The sequence below is a fragment of the Chenopodium quinoa genome, unplaced genomic scaffold, assembly GCF_001683475.1.
Source record: "Chenopodium quinoa cultivar QQ74 unplaced genomic scaffold, ASM168347v1, whole genome shotgun sequence".
Lineage (NCBI taxonomy): Eukaryota > Viridiplantae > Streptophyta > Magnoliopsida > Caryophyllales > Amaranthaceae > Chenopodium > Chenopodium quinoa.
In genome coordinates, this window is record NW_018745260.1 from 1,056,171 (window position 1) to 1,075,566 (window position 19,396).

The window sequence follows — 19,396 nt, forward strand, 5'->3', positions numbered from 1 at the left end:
TCCACATCCATTTGTTGCTTGTCTCGAATATCATTGAGATATAAATTTACTCCCACTTGGCTTTGTAGGAAGAGATTTCTTTCTATAAAGACACTATCGCGAGCAACAAACACTTTGTTATCTATGCAATTGTAGGAATAATACCTCTTAGTATCCATGGGAAAATCCATGAAGAACTATTTGTTTGATATAGGGTGAATTATGTCATCTTTGTAAATATTTTACATTGATTTCATAACCCTTAATCCTTTTTTGAAAAGATAACTTTTGGAACATTTTAAAATCATAACTATTATGACATCTTTTCTATTGCTTTGGTTAAGCTTCCGTTCTATTCGCAATTGATGTTGTAATATATGTCCTCAAAACGATATTTTGTAAATCATTAAAGCTAATCTAGGATCGAACCATGGCAAGCAAAGTTTGATTCCTTCTTTAAACATACATTTTAATTGTAATGTTTCTGGAATGTGAACTAATTCAACAATTCCTTTATAGATGATCGTTGATTTTGAGTTAAATATTTATCACAACAATCATATTGTGGTGTTAAATTGTTTATCTCAAACTGATTTTACATTTCATTTTGAAATTTTGAACATTTCAATGATTCCAAGCTTTACTTTAATAAGTGATTATCAATATATTTAGTTAAATTGTTAGTAAAAGTAATGAAATAGTTAAATCTCCTTGCTAATTCTTGAACTTATTGTCCCACACACATCATATCTTTGTGTTCCAAAAGGTCATTTTAGCTCTTTTACCCTTTCAAGTAAAAGGCAACTTGGTTATCTTACCTTATCAAGCATGAATTCTAATTCTCAAGTGATTCATAATCAATTTAGAATAAGAGTCCATCCAATATAACTTTGGATGTGCAAAAGGTTTATGTGACCTAACCTTACTTTGTTGTAAGTAAGTTTATTTTTGAATCATCTAAATTGCTTTTGTGATCTACTTTTATCATTGTCATAAAACAAAATTAACTCGTATCTAGCAAAAAAAAAAAACAATTTATTACCTTGGTCATGGATCAACACTTGTCCATGCCACGTAAACCAAATCAGTATTCAAACAGAAAACGAAAATATTTTCTCATCAAAAAATGGAAATTGTTCTAAAATCATGATAAACTGATCAGAAAATAAAACTATGAAGCTATTTCTGGCAACTCGAACACTTATAGTGCACCTTCATGTTCTATTTCCATTGATAGCTTCACTTACAGTTCCTGCGCAACATTGATAATGTTAAGCAGTGTCACTTGGTATCACATACCTAAGTGAAATATAAAATGTTTATAGCAAGAGTATTAGGTAACTTTTACCCGTTACTTCATCCTAGTGAGGACATCCTTGTTCAAGCTTTGGCTTATTCTCATTTAAAGTATTTCTCTACATGATTCTTGAGTAAATCAACTAGCCTGACCGCAAAATCCTCATCATCTTGAGAAATCTTTTCGAGGTCAAAACCATCATGTGGAGAATATAGAATTATATCATGAACCTGATGATCTTTTTATGGTCTCCCTAACATACTCACGCGGTTAAATAGTTGAACCATCATGTCCACATGAATCTGTACTGACTGGCCTGGCAAGAGTTTTTTTTTTGAAATTATCTCGCCATTGATCTTGTAGGTTTCAAACCTAATATTTCCAGTCCAAAAGTCGTCGTTCTTCGGAACCATTTTAATGATTTCCTCGACGTTTCCATCAAATTCACCATCAACATGGGAATTAAGTATTCCATTGCAAACATCACATAAGCACTTGAATAAGAGATAAGGTTCATAGTCCATAAATCTTCTAGCCCGATCCTTTGGAATAGAAGACAACATTACATATGCGACTCTCTTAGAATCTGAAACATTTCTCAAATGCTTCTCAGGAGTCATTGCTGGACTAACTTTTCCTCGATTGGTAAGTCTAAACGAGATTCAAGATTTTTGTTCCTTAGAACACTTCTAAGTTCGCTTTCCCAATCGTTGAAGTTAAGAAAATTAAGCCTTATTTTCATTGTTGGTGGTAAAGAATTATTGTCATCATTGTTGCGGCTACCCATCTATGTCAAAATAAGGCAAAGTTTAATAATTATGTTTAATTTAAATTTAAAATATAATAAACAGATTAACTAGGTAACTTTAAAGCACTTTATTCAACATTTATTAATCCCAATTAAATTTTAAGTGATTCCAAGATCCTTTATTTGTGTAATAGTTGACCGGACTGAGGCCCTACCATCAAGCATTACATTTTTAAGGTAAGTAAAATCTTAACTGATTACAACTCTTGTAACTCTTGGTTGAATAATTAATCATCATATGTTTAATAATTACCCTTTGCTTCAAGGTTCTAAACGATTTAGGTAACCTCGTTAAGAATTGATGAGTGTCATTTATGGCACTCATAGGGTAGTCTTTTAGGATGATTTCATCTTTCTTTTTATGCTTTCTTATCTTATTTTTGGTCCTTTTTCCTTTAATTCCTTTCTTTATTTCTTTCTTTCCTTGTGTTTTTTCGTGTTTTCTGCGTGTTTTCCTTTTATTTGGTTCTTTTTCCTTTTTATTCCTTTTCGTTGTTTGTTTTTGTAGGTACCTAGGATTTGTCTCTGCAAGGGAATCAAGATGGGCTATATTAACTAACCAAGGAGGAAATAATCGGCTTCGAGAGGGCTCAGAGAGGGAATGGAGAGGGCATCAAGCCCTGCCAGTCTACCGCGGGCGCAGGTAATGAAGATCGCGGGCGCGGGCTCTTATGCACCAAATTGGCAGATTTCGACCAGGAACTCTCCGCGGTCTGGACGCGGGCGCGGGTAGTTTGGAGAGCCCGCTCGTACCAGAGAGACTACGACCCTTTGATCACCCTTTGGGAGCAGGGGATTCGCCGCGCTTGATTGCTCTTCATAGTGATCCCTAGTTTGGCCTCTAGGAGATAGCTCTTGAACTCTCTTGATTGCTACTATTGTTTGTCCTTTGCAATGCTTGAATCAAACGAAGAAATTGTCGATTAGCACGATTATTGAATTAGCATGTGGAACCAATATCCCTAGCATTTAGCTTATTGAATTACTTGATTAGTCTAATTTTGCTATCATAACACCAACCATTTCACTTCAATCTTCGAAATAGCTTGATTTAGGCTAAAGATAACACCAACTAACTCCTTTGGGTTTGACCCTATACTTACCTATACTTGTTTTAGGTTGGTTTAGGATTTTATAAATTGTGTTTGATTTTGGGAAGGCAATTAACGACTAGTTTATTCCTCTATCAAAATGGCGCCGTTGCCGGGGAGTGAAATTGGTGCTTAGCTTTAGTTGTTGAGTCTATTTCATTTTAATTGAAAAAAAAATACATAAAGATTTTGTTTCTTAAGGCTACATTTGTAGCCGTGCTACTAATATTTTCATTAAAGTTTTGCATGCATAGAGCTCGTGATCGATCCATTGTGCCTTTTGACCCGGAAATCGAAAGGACTCTTTTAAGGAGAAGAATTGCTAGTAGATCCTTTGAATTTAGTTCTTCAAGCGAAGAAGGATTTGAAGAGGAACTAGGCATGGGAGATCAACTAAGAGTTGCTTTGAAAGAATTGGGAATTCCCGGTGCGTACAAGTTTGAGAGTGGAATTGCTCCACCTACAACACCGGCGAATGACTTAGAAATTTGGCCGGCTATGATCGCTTTGATCGAAAGGAGATAATATAGCGGAGCTAAGAATGAGAGTCTGTTGAACCATCTCAAGGAGTTCAAAAAGTATTGCAACACTATCAAGGTGAACGGAGTTTCTCAAGAATTCATCTGGCTAAAGTTGTTTCCATTTTCTCTCATAGGCCGAGCCTTGGAGTGGTTGGATAACGAGGTAAAGCCAAATTCCCATCGAACATGGGATAAAGTCACCAAGGAATTCTTGTCCCGATTCTACCCACAAAAGAAAACGGCAGAGGCTAGAGCTTTGATTCAAGGGTTCAAGCAAAAACCTAATGAAAGCCTCTACGAAGCATGGGAGAGGTATAAAGATTACCAAAGGGAATGTCCCCACCACAGAATTCCAACCTATCAAGTCATTCAAATTTTCTATGGTGGCCTAAGTCCTCAAGGCAAATCATGCCTTGATGGGGGTGCCGGAGGTCCCATAATGAATCGGACGGAAGAGGAAGTGGTGGACATTATAAAGGACATGGTTAAGTACTATAGAGATTGGAAAGATGGTGAGAAGGATTCAACTAGCAAGAGTGGATTTTTGGTGTACTCTATAGACCATCTAAATGCGATCAACAACTTATCCTCACAAATGACAAACTTGGGGAAAGAAATGACCGCGATCAAGGCCAAGTTAGAAGGCTCCTTTTCTTCTCAAGCTTCGAATTCTCCCTCCCAATTTAAGGGGAGAGGTACCTTTTCTAACTCTCAACCCCCTCCCTCTTCAAATAACATGCCTAGTGGTTGCTTGTTTTGTGATGCATGTGGATCCTATGATCATGACTCTTGTAATTGCCCTCATGCTTCTTCGGAATGTGGTGATGATTTTGATAATAGTGAGAGTGAGCATGTGAATTATGTGTCAAATAATAATGTGCAGAGGTTTGATAATCAAAGAGATTAATGGAATAGGAATTACCAAAACCAAGGTAATTTTGACAAAAATAACCAAGGTGGTAGTTATAGGAACCAAGGAAACCAAAGTTCTCGTGGCAACTATAACAATCAAGGTTATAGTAGTCAAAATCAAAACCAAAATTATGGTAATCAAAACCAAAGTTATGGAAATCATAACCAAGGTAGTGGAAACCATAATCAAGGTTATGGTCAAAATCAAAATAGGGGTAATTGGAACAATCTAGGTAGGGACAATTTTCAAAATAATTCTCAAAGAGGTCCCCCACCCGGATTTGTTATAAAGACTCAAGGTGAAAATTCCTATTCACAATCTTCTTCTTCTAGAACCAATTTGGAGGAAATAATTGAAAATCAACCAAGTTGTTGAACACATATATGGCCGTTAGTGACAAGAAGTTCAATGGAATGATGACCCACAACAAAATGCTCGAAAACCAAATTTCTCAACTTGCTAGTGCTTTGAAAGACCAAGAAAGCCCTTCTTCTTTACCTTCCCAAGGCCTAGATCCCAAGAAACCCGTGAACGCTATTGTTACAAGGAGTGGTAAGGTTTTTGAGGAGAGATTGCCAAGGAGGAGTGATAACAAGGAGGTCCCCAAGGAAGTTTTTGGTTGAGAATGAGGGAAGTAGAGAATCTTTAGATGAGGTTGTGGTTGAGACACCAAGAGAGGTGAGAGTAGAGAAAGAGATTGTGAAACCCAAGCTCCCTTATCCCCTAAAATTCATGAGACACAAGTTGGATGAGCAATTTGGGAGATTTATTGATATGCTCAAACAACTTCACCTTTCTCTACCTTTCACCGATGTGATCAACTAAATGCCTAATTAAGCCAAATTCCTCAAAGACATTTTGAGCGGAAAGAGGACTTGTGATGTTGTGGAGACATTCAATTTGACTGAAAATTGTAGTGCGATCATCATGAACAAAATGCCACCCAAGTTGAAAGACCCCGGAAACTTTTCCATCCCTTGTGCTATTAACAAGATGCAATTTGATAATGCCTTATGTGACTTAGGAGCTAGTGTAAGATTAATGCCATATTCAGTTTATCAAAGACTTGATCTAGGGGAACTCTTACCTTCTAACATTACCTTGCAACTAGCCGATAGGTCAATCAAGTTTCCAAAAGGTAAAGTGGAAGATGTTCCATTGAGGGTTGGATAGTTTGTGTTTCCGGTGGTTTTGTTGTTTTAGAAATGGATGAAGATGCTACCATTCCAATTATTCTAGGTAGACCCTTTCTTGCTACCTCGGGTGCTATGATAGATGTAAAGTGTGCAAAGATTTCCCTTAAGGTAGGAGATGAGGTCATAGAATTCGATTTGAATGAAAGCATGAAATATCCAAGTTCTTCTCTTGAAAATTGCATGATGATTGACTCTCTTGATCATGTTGTGTCTTCCATGCATGAGCACTTGCTCACCTCTAACGATGCTCTTGAGAATGTTTTGTTGAACAAAGACAAGCTAAGTGTACCGTGCAAAGAGGTAGCGTTATATGAGGAATTGCTTATTGGAAGCATGGAGGAAGTGGATGAACAATTGTGCTTGAAGATCTCAAGCCATGAAGCTTTGCAAGCGGCCACAACAAAAGAAGGTAAAGGTGTGCCTATGGTTGAGCTCAAACCTCTACCATCACACCTTAGGTACGAATTCTTAGGCCCAAATTCCACTTACCCCGTAATTGTTAGTGCATCCTTGAGCGAGAGCCAAGCTCAAGCGTTATGTTGTGTCTTGAGAAAGCACCAAGGTGCTTTGGGCTATACTATCGATGATCTTAAAGGCATAAACCCCGGTTTGTGTACGCACCACATAACGCTTGAGGAAGGAACCCTTCCTTCTATTGAACGAAAAAGAAAGCTACACCCTCAAATGGAAGAGGTGGTAAAAAAAGAGATCACCAATCTCTTGGATGCGGGAATCATATTCCCCATCTCAAGCTCTAGGTGGGTTTGTCCCGTTCATGTCGTTCCTAAGAAGGGGGGTATGACTGTAGTCAAGAATGAGAGTGGTGAGCTCATTCCAACCAGGACGGTCATCGGTTGGAGGATGTGTATAGACTATAGACGTCTAAATACATCCACCAAAAAGGATCACTTTCCCCTACCATTCATTGATCAAATGTTAGAGAGACTAACAAGGCACAAGTTCTATTGCTTCCTTGATGGCTATTTGGGATTTTTCCAAATTCCAATCCACCCCGAAGATCAAGAGAAGACAACATTTACATGCCCCTATGGGACCTTTGCTTATAGGAGAATGCCTTTTGGCCTTTGTAATGCCCCCGCAACTTTCCAAAGGTGTATGATGAGCATTTTTGGACACATGTTGGAGGAAGAAATGGAGGTATTTATGGATTATTTCTCCGTAGGTGGGGTTTCATCCAAAGAGTGCCTAGTTAATCTTGAAAAATGTTTGGCTCGGTGTGTAAAGTTTAATCTTGTCTTGAATTGGGAAAAATGCCATTTCATGGTGGAGGAAGGGATAGTGCTTGGGCATAAGATCTCTCATAAAGGAATAGAGGTGGATAAGGCCAAAATTGAGGTTATTGAGAAGCTTCCACCTCCAGTGAATGTCAAGGGAGTGAGATCATTTTTGGGTCATGCAGATTTCTATAGAAGATTCATCAAGGATTTCTCACTCATTGCCAAGCCCCTTAATGATCTTCTTCAAAAAGATGTTGAGTTCATTTTTGATGATAAATGCTTGGAAGCATTTAATAGATTGAAAAAGGCCCTAATCTCTACCCCCATTGTTCAAGCCCCAAGATGGGATTTACCCTTTGAATTGATGTGTGATGCTAGTGATTGGCAAATTGGAGGTGTTTTGGGACAACGTGTGGACAAGATGCTTTATGTGATTTACTATATGTCCAAGACTCTAAATGGGGCCCAAAAGAATTACACAACAACAGAAAAAGAATTCTTGGCCATTGTTCACTCTTTTGAGAAATTCCGATGTTATTTGTTGGGTTCCAAGACCATTGTCTTCACGGATCATGCGGCTCTCAAGTATCTCTTTGCTAAGAAAGAGTCCAAGCTAAGGTTGATTCGTTGGGTGCTTGAATTACAAACTTTTGAAATAGACAATAGGGATAAGAAGGGTGCGGAAAATGTTATGGCGGACCATCTTTCTCGCCTTGAGGGTGATCAAATTCATGATGATGGTCTACCAATTGAAGATAGAATGCTTGATGATGCCTTGTATGCCATTAAGGTTAAGGATCTCCCATGGTATGCCGACTTGGTGAACTTTCTAGCATGTGGGGAGTTCCCACCTTCTTTCTCCAAGAACCAAAAGAAGAAGCTCAAGAGGGAGGCAAGACATTAATTGTCGGATGAACCAATCTTTTATAAACGGGGGGTGGATGGCTTTCTTCGGCGTTGTATCCCGAATGAAGAGGTGCCAAGTGTTCTAAAGATGTGCCATTCGGATCCAAGTGGCGGTCATATGGGCGTTTCAAAAACCGCCACTAAGGTTCTTTAATGTGGTTTGTGGCGGCCGCATATCTTTAAAGATTCGTGGGGCTTTGTAAACTCATGCGACCGATGTCAAAGGGTTGGGAATATCTCCAAGAGGAATGAGATGCCTCAACATCCTATTCTTGAGTTAGAGGTGTTCGATGTTTGGGGGATTGACTTCATGGGACCATTCCCATCTTCATATGGTAATCAATTCATACTTGTGGCTGTGGACTATGTTTTTAAATGGGTTGAGGCCATTGCCTCCCCTACTAATGACCAAAAAGTAGTGTTGAAGTTGTTCAATAAAATCATCCTTCCAAGGTTTGGCGTGCCTAAGGCTGTGATAAGCGATAACGGATCTCATTTTGTTCACAACGCCTTCCAAAAGATGTTGAGGAAACATGGAGTGCATCAACGGTTTGGCCTCCCATATTATCCTCAATCGAGTGACCAAGTCGAGGTCTCCAATCGTCAAATAAAGCTCATTCTTGAGAAGACGGTTGGAAGGAATAGAAAGGATTGGTCGGACAAGTTAGATGATGCTCTTTGGGCTTATAGGACGGCTTTGAAGACGCCTATTGGTGCCACTCCATATTGTCTTGTCTATGGCAAGTCTTGCCATCTCTCGGTGGAGCATGAACACCGTGCTTTATGGGCAATCAAAAAGATAAACTTTGATTTAGAAAGTGCGGGGGAGAAAAGGTGGTTGGATCTTCATGAGCTAGAGGAGCTTAGACTTGATGCTTATGACTGTGCTAGCACCTACAAAGCTCGTTCCAAAGAAGCTCATGATAAGTTTATTGAGAAAGAGGAGTTTTGTGTGGGTGATAAAGTCCTCCTCTACCACTCGAGAATGAAGTTATTTCCCTGAAAGCTCATGTCAAAATGGAGTGGTCCTTTCTTGGTGAAAGATGTTTTTGCTAATGGCACCTTGGAGATTTGTCCTTTGGATTCCTCATCTTCTTTCAAGGTTAACGGTCATCGGCTTAAGAAATATTTTGATGGAGTGTTTGTTGGTCTTTCAAACCACCATGAGTGGGGTGGTAAACGTCGAGCTAACGACGTTAAACAAAAGCGCTTACGGGAGGCAACCCGGATTCTCACCTTTACTCTCTTTTCCTTCCTTTCTTTGTTTGTTTTTGTTAATTTTTTTGCTCTTACCCTTCCTTGTGTTTTTTGGTTTGTTTTGTAGGGTGCCTTCATTCATCATATATGGACTAAATGTGTTTGTTGAGGGTGATAAGAGGTTTTAGAGTGTAGGGGAGAGGGCACCCCGCGGGCTTGGAGAGGCCTCGGGTGCCCTTGGTTTCAACAAGTGGAAATCGGATCAGTAGCTCTCCGTGGTCTCTCCGCGGGCTCTCTGCAGGCGCGGGTGCGATAGAGAGAGCGCGGGGTAAATTCAGAGAGGGCGCGGCTCATTTTCTCAAATTTGGATCAGGAACTCTTCGCGGTCTCTCCGCGAGCGCGACAGTATTGGAGCGGGCGCGGCCCTAGTCAGGTATGAAATTTCCGGTTTTTTCCACAAACTCTCCGCAGTTGCCCCGCGGTCTCTCCGCGGGCGCGGTAGTATTGGAGCGGGCGCGGCTTTGTCGAGAGAGGGCGCGGGGATCTAGGTTTTTAGTAGCCCGGTTCCTCTCTCTTTCTCTCTCCTCTCTTATTTTCCCTTTCACTCTTAATTTTCTCCATTCTCTCTCTTCCTCCTCTAAAACCCTAACCCCAAATCATCTCTTTCACTCAATTTTACTCAAATTCACCCTTGTTTTCTCTTAAATTTCCATCCAAACTTCCTTCATACTACATTTTCATCAAGTTTGCTTTTCTTTCTCGTGGTTTTCTTCGGGAATTTCGAGTCTACTCGGTTTTATGCTTAATTTGAGTCTTCAATCTTGGTATACTTCTCACCTTTGTTTTATTTTTGTCAATTTCAATTGCTTTTTATGCATTGGTTTTTAGTGGCCTTGATTAAGCTTGAGTATGATGTTTTTTTGTTGTATGATGGTGGTTTTGGAATTATTTTGGATGTTTTTGTGCTTATTTTTGTGATAGATTGTTAATATTGTTGGTTGTTGTTAGATTTTTGGTTGTTTGTTGCTTGTAACAGGTACTTTGTAGTTTGTGGTAGTTTTGGGTGGTCTTGTGAACGGAGGTTTGTTCACTTTGGTGGTAGTGTTGAATTTGGGTGTTTTTCTTTTTTTGTGATTCATTGTGTTGGTTGAGCTTGAAACTATGGATTTGTTGAGGAGAGTTAAGAGTAGCAAGAGAATTTCAAACCAATCCCCCGGCCAATCCTCTCGTGGCCAACCTTCAAACACCGAACCCCCTCAAAACCAAACTACTCAAGATAATGCCCCACCTCCTCCTTTACCCACTCTCAAATTTCATAACCGGGCTAAACAAACCCCTATCTATAATAACATGAAATCCCCAAAATTTCGACCGTCCCGCAACTATTTTCCCGAAGATATGGAAAAATTGGGTGTTGATGCCGATCTTAACATTTTGCTCCGTAATCTTGGTTTGGTTGAGTTTGTAAAGTCATCCCCCCGAACTTATTTGGAACCATGCATTGAATTTTTCTCCACCTTTGAGTTTAATATGACGGGGGATACCGACTATATCATCTCTTTTCAACTTTTCAATTCCAAGCATACCATGAACCTTGCGGAATTCAACAAAGCCCTTGGTTTCAACCCAAATACCGACATCTTTGAGCCCTTGGTTGCCTTTCACAAGACCGAATACAATGAGGTTGCTGGGTGGAGAGCCATATCTAGGAAGAAGTCGTTTGACTCTAAGGAATTGCTTGCTAGCGAGATCATTCACCCGACTCTTCTTATTCTCCATCGGATTCTTGGGTATACAGTGTTTAGTAAGCAAGATCTTGGGAAACTTTCGAGGGAGGAGATCTTGGTGCTTTGGATGGCTACAAGGCCGGATTTGGGGCCAAGGTTGAATTTTGGGTATCTTTTCATGAATTGTTGTAAGTTGATCACCAATGGGAAGAAGACGGGTGAGATTCATTGTGGTGGTATGATTACTAGATTGGTGCATTATTTCAAGCTAGACGTTTCTTGAGGTCTTGCACTCCGATTGGAAAGAGTGAAGACATGTATTTGGATATGAAGCAACTTAACACCTTTCGCTTCATTTCTAAGACTAAGGGAAACGGTGGGTACTCTTGGCTAGTGCGTAATGTGCACCATTGTATGCTCCCGAACCCAGCTGCCACCTCAATCACTCGAGAGGCTAGGATTGTTTGGAGGACTCCCGAGGATGATGGGAGAGTTGAGAATGTTATGGAGGAGGATGCTGGTGATGAGGACGATGATGATGATGATGGGCATGATGGTGAAGGTGAAGAAGGAGAAGGTGGTGAAGAAGAAGAAGATGAAGAAGAGCAACAACAACAACAACCGCAACAAAGAGGAAGAAGAAGACAACAACATCACCAACAAGACAACCAAGGAGATGCATATCTCCGTTAGATGGAGTGAGCATATGGAGCGCATGCAATTTAGCATGCAAGGTATGTATTCAAACCATAAAACTTTGTCTTTTCAAACTAGCGCCCTATATGACGCTAGTGTGCGTAGGGGGGAGGTCACTCCTCCGGTGAACTACCCTTATATGCTGCCCCAACAAGGGCCGGTGCCATCTTGGGGTGGTGACAACCTCCCCACGTACCCATATTGGCCCAGGGTTGCGAACCCCAATGAGCCAAGGCGTGACTTCCCAGATGAGTCCGGTCGTTAAGACTACCGGGTCTTGGGGGGGAGTGATTATTGGGGTGACCCCGACTACTACTATGTTCACCCCAATCACCCGGAGCTCTGTATGAAACCGGAGCCTTTTGACCAATTATCCACTTCTCAACTTGACCTTTTTAAGGGTCGCTATGGATTCCCTCCCGGTTATACCGGAGGTTGGGATGTGGATGATGGTGGTGCCGGCTCTAGCTGCCAATAGTTTCCCCCTTGGTTGTTTGATTCCCTTTTTGTTTCCTCCCTTTTAGCTTTGCATGTTTTTAAGCATCGCGGTCGATGCCCTTATTTTGTACGGGGGGAATAAAATAGGATGTTTTAGGGTAGGTTTTTGGGGAGGCACCTTAGACTCTTGGGGATGTGTTTTAAAGGGCTTTGATGGATTTCTTTTGCTTCGCTCTTGGTAGTCTCGTTTGTATGTTGTTTATCATGTTGTCTTGGTTTTTGATGATGATGTTTTGTGGTCCCTTCTATTGATGAAGATGATGGTTTCTCTAGTTCTTTGTACATAGTTTTCGCGTAAGTTTACTTTTGTTTGATTTTGTTTAGAAGTTACTAACAATTTCATTTTGTATATAGTCCTTTTCTTTTCTTTTTCTCACCTTGCTCATAGCCACTGCTTTGGTCTTCGAAGTTTCTTAGAGGAGGTCGTTCTTTCTCTTTTATTATTGCAGCATAGCTTGGACGCTTGGTGAGGCCTTCTTGTTTTATCTCTTTACTTTTCTTCCTTTACTTTTCTTGGTTGCTTAGATTAGGATTAGTTTTAGGAGAGTTGAACAGTTCGAGGATGTATGATTATAACACCTAGTATGTTTGGGGTCTTTGGCGATGTGGCCACTAGACCGCTTGTTTGTCGATTGGGAAATACGTGTTATGATTGCATCTTTGTCCTTTTCTTTGTTCTCCTACTTTTCCTTTATCTTGGTTTTCCATATTTTATTTTCTTTTCTTTTCTTTTCTCTTTTTTTTGTTCTTGTTCTTGTACATAGCTTTTTGAGGCTTTATTTTTCCACTCTTTCATTCTTTTTTGACATGGATTTGTAAACAATGGACTCTTTCTTTTGGATAATAACCTTACTAGGTGGTCACGGTATGCACAGTTTGAGAATACGTTTGGTTGATTCTAGGATAAAGCATGCTAGGGTAGTTGTCTAGAACTAGGGGGATTATGAACCCGGATTCTACTTGTTTGTGGCATGTTGGTAGTTGCTCCCTATCTTCGATTTGACAACCTTAGTGAGTTTTTGCTACAACCATGTGAGATTCATATTTTTTCAAGCTTTCATCATATTCTTGCATGAGCGGCATGGATCCTTGACTTTTGCAAACTTAATTTTGAATCTTAACGTATGATACCTAAGACCGAGACCGAAGCACCTAGGGAGGACAAAGGCATCATTTCGGGGAGGTATTTTTCCTTTTTTTAGGATAGTTTCCATATTTTTACTTTTAGGTTTAGGGATACATTTGCCTACTCGCTAGCCCTTTGAAGTTTTTTCCCTTCTTTTCAAGCCACATATTTAGAATTCTTGAGCCTTTTATTTCATTTTCATTTTCTCTTGGTTTTTGTGAAGCAATGGTCAATGTTGGATGATTGTGGTGTATAAGTTTGGATTTTGATTCAAATTGGTGAACAAGGTTGAGTTGTTTATATTTGGAGAATAATGGCAAATGACTAAGTAAAAGCCATCCCAAATAAAACGGCAAGGACTAATGCTTTGATAAGGTAAGAGAAAATTAAAAAAAAAAAAAATAAATAAATAAAAAAACTCAGAAAAAAAAAACCATAAAAATTCAAGTGTCATTCTCCCTTTTATGCATTGAGGACAATGCTCCTTTTAGCTCGGGGGGAAAGCGTTTGCGCTTTTTGTTCTTATGATTGTAGATTGTTGCTTTAAATAAGCTTGGGGGTGTTAATATGTTTTTGTTTGGTGATTACTCAATTTTTGTGTTAAGATTTGGCCAATCTTTGCTTCACAATTTAGGTTAACCACCAAATTTTAAATTTAGCGTACCTTAACCCCTTTTGCCTTACATTACAACCTTTGGGAAGACCTTTTGACCTAGGGGTTGAGTCATTCATCGGTGGAGGGAATCATGGGTTATAGCCTAAGGAAAGGGGATGCAAAGTCAAGATGTCGAGTAAGCCAAAAATTCGATCTTTTTCCGGTTCCTTCGTGGAATCTATGAGACGCTCACTAAGGGGAGATATGAGATTAGTAGGGGAAATGCGGTAAAATCGTTTGGGATGAAAGTGGAGTGTGACAACTAGTTCCTATACTTAGCATATTTATGTTTCAATCAACTTTAGGTATCTTATAACGTGCATACCATTACTTACTTTAGAAAGGTTGTTATTCATTTGAACTATAGTCACTTTGTATAGTCCATTTCACAAAGTTTTTTTATTTTTATTTTGTTTTTCATTATTTGCTCTTTATTCTTGAATTTTGCCTCATTTTTCCTTCTTTTGTTTGTTTAATAAGAGTTATAGGTTATCTCTAGGAAACCTTTACGAGAGCATCACTCGTCCTCTAGAGCGATCTAGGGGTTTAAATGGCTTGTCTTTTGTTGCTAAAATTGACCGTGGTTCCTACGAAAGTGAGTTAGTGTATATTCTCACCTCTTTCTTTTTCTTTTCTAATTTTGAATAAGCCCTTCTTTTTCCTTTTTAGCCTTTGTTTTGCTCGGGACGAGCAAAAGTCTAGCTTGGGGGAATTTGATGAGTGTCATTTATGGCACTCATAGGGTAGTCTTTTAGGATGATTTCATCTTCCTTTTTATGATTTCTTATCTTATTTTTCGTCCTTTTTCCTTTAATTCCTTTCTTTCTTTCTTTCCTTGTGTTTTTCGTGTTTTCTGCGTTTTTTCCTTTTATTTGGTTCTTTTTCCCTTTTATTCCTTTTCGTTGTTTGTTTTTGTAGGTACCTAGGATTTGTCTCTGCAAGGGAATCAAGATGGGCTATATTGACTAAGCAAGGAGGAAATAATAGGCTTGGAGAGGGCTAAGAGAGGGCATGGAGAGGGCATCAAGCCCTGCTAGTCTACCGCAGGCGCGAGTACTAAAGGCCGCGGGCGCGGGCTCTTATGCACCAAATTGGCAGATTTCGACCAGGAACTCTCAGCGGTCTGGCCGCGGGCGCGGGTTGTTTGGAGAGCCCGCTTGTACCAGAGAGACCGCGACCCTATGATCACCCTTTGGGAGCAGGGGATTCACCGCGCTTTTGCCGCAAGCGCGGGCTAGAAGACCCGCGGGCGCGGGTGTTGCCCATTTTTCTGTGGGCGCGGGAATCCTGTTTTTCTTCTTTGCCTATAAATACACTTGTAATTCCTTTTTGAAGATAACTTTTAGATAATTTTCATTAGTTTAATTTTAGAGAGAAAAGTTAGAGAGAAGTTCTTGGTATTGGATTTGTATTTCAACATTGGATAAATTGAGCTTTGATTTCTTCATTTTCAATCATTAATGTTAGTAAGATTTTCTTCTTCTAGTTCAACTCTTACTTGATTAATTTAGTTTCATCTTTGATTGTTTGTATTGCTTGGATTTGAATTGGATATTATAGTTGATATTGCTTTTTCTTGATTTTGATTTAGAATGATGATCAATGCTAATTCTAGTGATTTGTTCTTGAGTTACACCATGATTAGTGAGTAGATTAGTTGCTAGGGAGAAGGGGAAGCATGCTTGATTGATAATTTGTGCTAGTTGATGATCTTTGATTGATTGAATTGTTGCAATTAAATTGGTTGAAATAGTTTTGCATGTGATTAATTAGATTAGGAATGATCAACCTATAAGATTAATCTAGATTGCATTGCATTTCTTAATGACATGACCCATCAATTTGAGAATTGCTTTAATTCATTGAGTTTGATTGTGAATTTCCTTGATTAGCCATTCATAGTGACCCCTTGTTTGGCCTCTAGGAGATAGCTCTTGAACTCACTTGATTGCTACTATTGTTTGTCCTTTGCAATGCTTGAATCAAACGAAGAAATTGTCGATTAGCATGATTATTGAATTAGCATGTGGAACCAATATCCCTAGCATTTAGCTTATTGAATTACTTGATTAGTCTAATTTTTCTATCATAACACCAACCATTTTCTCACTTCAATCTCCGAAATAGCTTGATTTAGGCTAAAGATAACACCAACTAACTCCTTTGGGTTCGACCCTATACTTACCTATACTTGTTTTAGGTTGGTTTAGGATTTTATAAATAGTGTTTGATTTTGGGATAAACAATTAACGACTAGTTTATTCCTCTATCAAGAATAACCAATTAAATATGTAGAACGTGATCTACACCACAATGCCTAAAATAACAAGTGACACTCTGGGAAGGCCGACCTATCACTCATTATCCAAGGATTGTTGGGTATCTAATTGGAAAAGCATTCTCAATATTACGGGGACCTAGATTCATTATGTTGTGATTATTTAGTGAACTCTAGTGCATCATCAATCAACATAAATAAATTCTAACATGCATAATCTACTTATGCAATTAAACATGACGTAGTATGCCTTAGTCCTAAGAAAACTAAAAATGAAAAGCTCTCACTTGAATCATCATGGATCTCCATCCATCTTGCTCCTTTGGGCCTTCACTTCATGGGCTTCTATGGACTAACACTATTTAAATAAATAATTTATTTACTTTAAATAAAATTTACAAAAATACTTAATGGTTCGCAGACCGTATTTAGATTACAAAAATACATCACGATACGCTGATCGCATTTTAGAATCTATGAGCCACACTAGTCTATATATAACAACATAATATCATATATGATATAAAATGCCATATAATAAATCACTCAACATGCTTGTCTGAACTACAACATCGAATGTTCATAATTAAAGCACGCATTTCCTAAAATATCTTATATTTTAAATCATAATAAGATAATATCATATATATTATTCATGACCAATCATAAAATATAAGATATTTTAGGAGAATTTAGAAAATAACACCAAAAATTTCTCAAAACTTAGATTATAACACCAAAAAATCTCAAATTTTTATTATAACACCACATGAAAACACAAAACTTTGATTTCACCACCACTTAACGGATTCTTGGATGAAATCCGTTTGTGGGGCTCACTTTGGACACGTGTCAATGCTATATTGGTTCAAAAAACGTATTTATTTTTTTTTAAAAAACCTTAATCCCTAACCCAGCCATACTCCTCCACCGTACCGCCGGCAGCCCTATCCTCCACCGCCGTCGAGACCCCATGCGTCACCGGTAGAACCGCCCCAGCAACCCCTCCCTTTCTCCAAATTCACAAACCGATCCAACCTCTTTTCTACTCCCCGAAAACCACCACAACAGCCACCTCCACCCCTAAACAATCGAAATCGACAAACCCTTATACTATAATTGTTGATAATTGAACCCAGATTGCTTTCTTATTGAGTACGCGAAGTTGCTAGAGAGGTGTAGTGCGCGAGGTGGTTACGTGGGTCGGTGCAGTGAGTGAGGTGGTAGTGTGGGTTGATGCAGTGCGCGAGGTAGTTGCGGGGACATCTTTGCTTTGGTGGGTTGATGCTGCGAGAGGTGGTTGTGGGGACAGGGGTGATTTTCGGGGAGAAGGAAGGGGTTGATTCGCCGGTTTTTGTGGGGGCTGGGGGTGTCGGCGACTAAGTTTGTGTTGTCGGCGGCTAGGGCAACTGGTGTCGGTGAAAGGGCTTAGTTGGGTTAGAGTTTAAGGTTTTTTTTTTTCTTTTAAATTTTTTTATTAATTTATTTATTTTAAACCAATATATTATTGACACGTGTCATTTCAGGGCTCTACTAACGGTTTCCATCCAAAAAATCGTTAATTTGTGGTGAAATCCATTTTTTGTATTTATTTTGTGGTGTTATATTCAAAGTTTTTTTTTTGTTAGTGTTATAATCACAATGAGGTGAAGGTAACAAAACAAACTTTTCTTTCTTTTTCAATTGGCAAATTATATAAAGATGAGGTGATTTGTGATGTGTTGCCTATTAATGCTTGTCATGTTTTACTTGGAAGGCCTTGGCAATTTGGTAGAAATGTATTGCATGATGGAAGAAAAACACTTATTCATTCATGATGGATAAGAAAAATATTGTACTTAACCCCTTGTCCCCCACAATTATACACAAAAAACCCTTGGGTATGAGAAACACAATCAAAGAGAACCTTCTTATTAGGATAAATGAGAGGGGAAGGGAGATAAATCAAGGAAAAATTGTCTTTATTTATCTTCTCAGGGAAACACAAGAGAGTGAGCGAGAGAACACTACTAGAATTCGGTCAAATTCCGACCGTTTTTCTACGACTGTCATTAAAACGATCGTAAAATTAGAAATATGCGACCAATTTAAAGGCGATCGCGATTTTACGACTGTTTTTAAGGCGGTCGCAAGTTTACGACCATTTTTTACTTATTAAACCGTCGCAACGGTATTTGAATAATTTATTTTTAAAAAAACCATGTGAAAAATAATTCAAAATAAAAAGTAAAAAATTGCGACCGCCTCTAAAACGGTCGCAGATTTCTAATTTTGCGACCGTTTTAGCAGTCGTAATAGTTTCTTTTATTAATTTTTAAAATAGGGTATAAAAGATATTCCAACTTCCAACTCACACTAACCCTAATTTTTAACACAGTCGCTCTTCCTTCATTTTCCTTATCTCCTCTCCTTCCTTCTCTTCCTTCTCACGTTCCTCATCTCTCTAATTCACTCTCCTCTTTCACTCTCATCTCCTATTTTCTGACTTTCATTGCTGAAAAATCAAACAAAGAAAACTGCTCGTGAATTCTCTCTCTCCTACACGCTTCTCATCACCTCACAAACACACTACTAAAAAAAAATCAAGAAAAATGCATCTATGATTTCGCATCTGTAACAAATTGGAGGAATTTTTTGATTTGTAACCTTATTCTCTTCTCTTTTCTCACGCCTCTTCAACTCCATCTGTAACTTTTCGAATTTTGGTATAAGGGTTTGAGAAAAAAATGAATTTGGTGTAATTTGGTATTCATGGTCAAAATCGACCATACAATTCCAGATTTGGAGTTTCTGTGGTCGAATTTGATCATATAACCCCAAAGAGGAAGAAGTGGAAGAAGTATTAGAAAGGTATGTTTTTTTTTTTGAAAATTGTGTTTGTTTGTATTTATTTTCATTTTTGTTGTTTTAATTCGTTTTTGTTCCAAATTTGTTTGAGTTTTTAAATTGTTCGAATTTCGTTTATTTTGGGTATGATTTTGATTTAAAGTTTTTGTTAGTTTTGTTCAATTTTTTAGGACGGGTTAAGTTTTGTTGTTGATTTTGTTTTCGAATTTACTTGTTAATATTCTTTGAGGGTTTTCGTTGATTTTGTATTCCTTGGTTTTTGGTGATTTTGTTCGTATTTGTTCGATTTTTGTTCGAAATTTGTGTGATTTTTGTTTGTTGTGGGGTTTTTTTTTGTTAGTTTTTTTGGGTTTTTTTTGTTCGATTTTTGTTCAAATTTTTGTTAGTTTTTGTGTGTTCAATTATGTTCGAATTTTTTGTTGA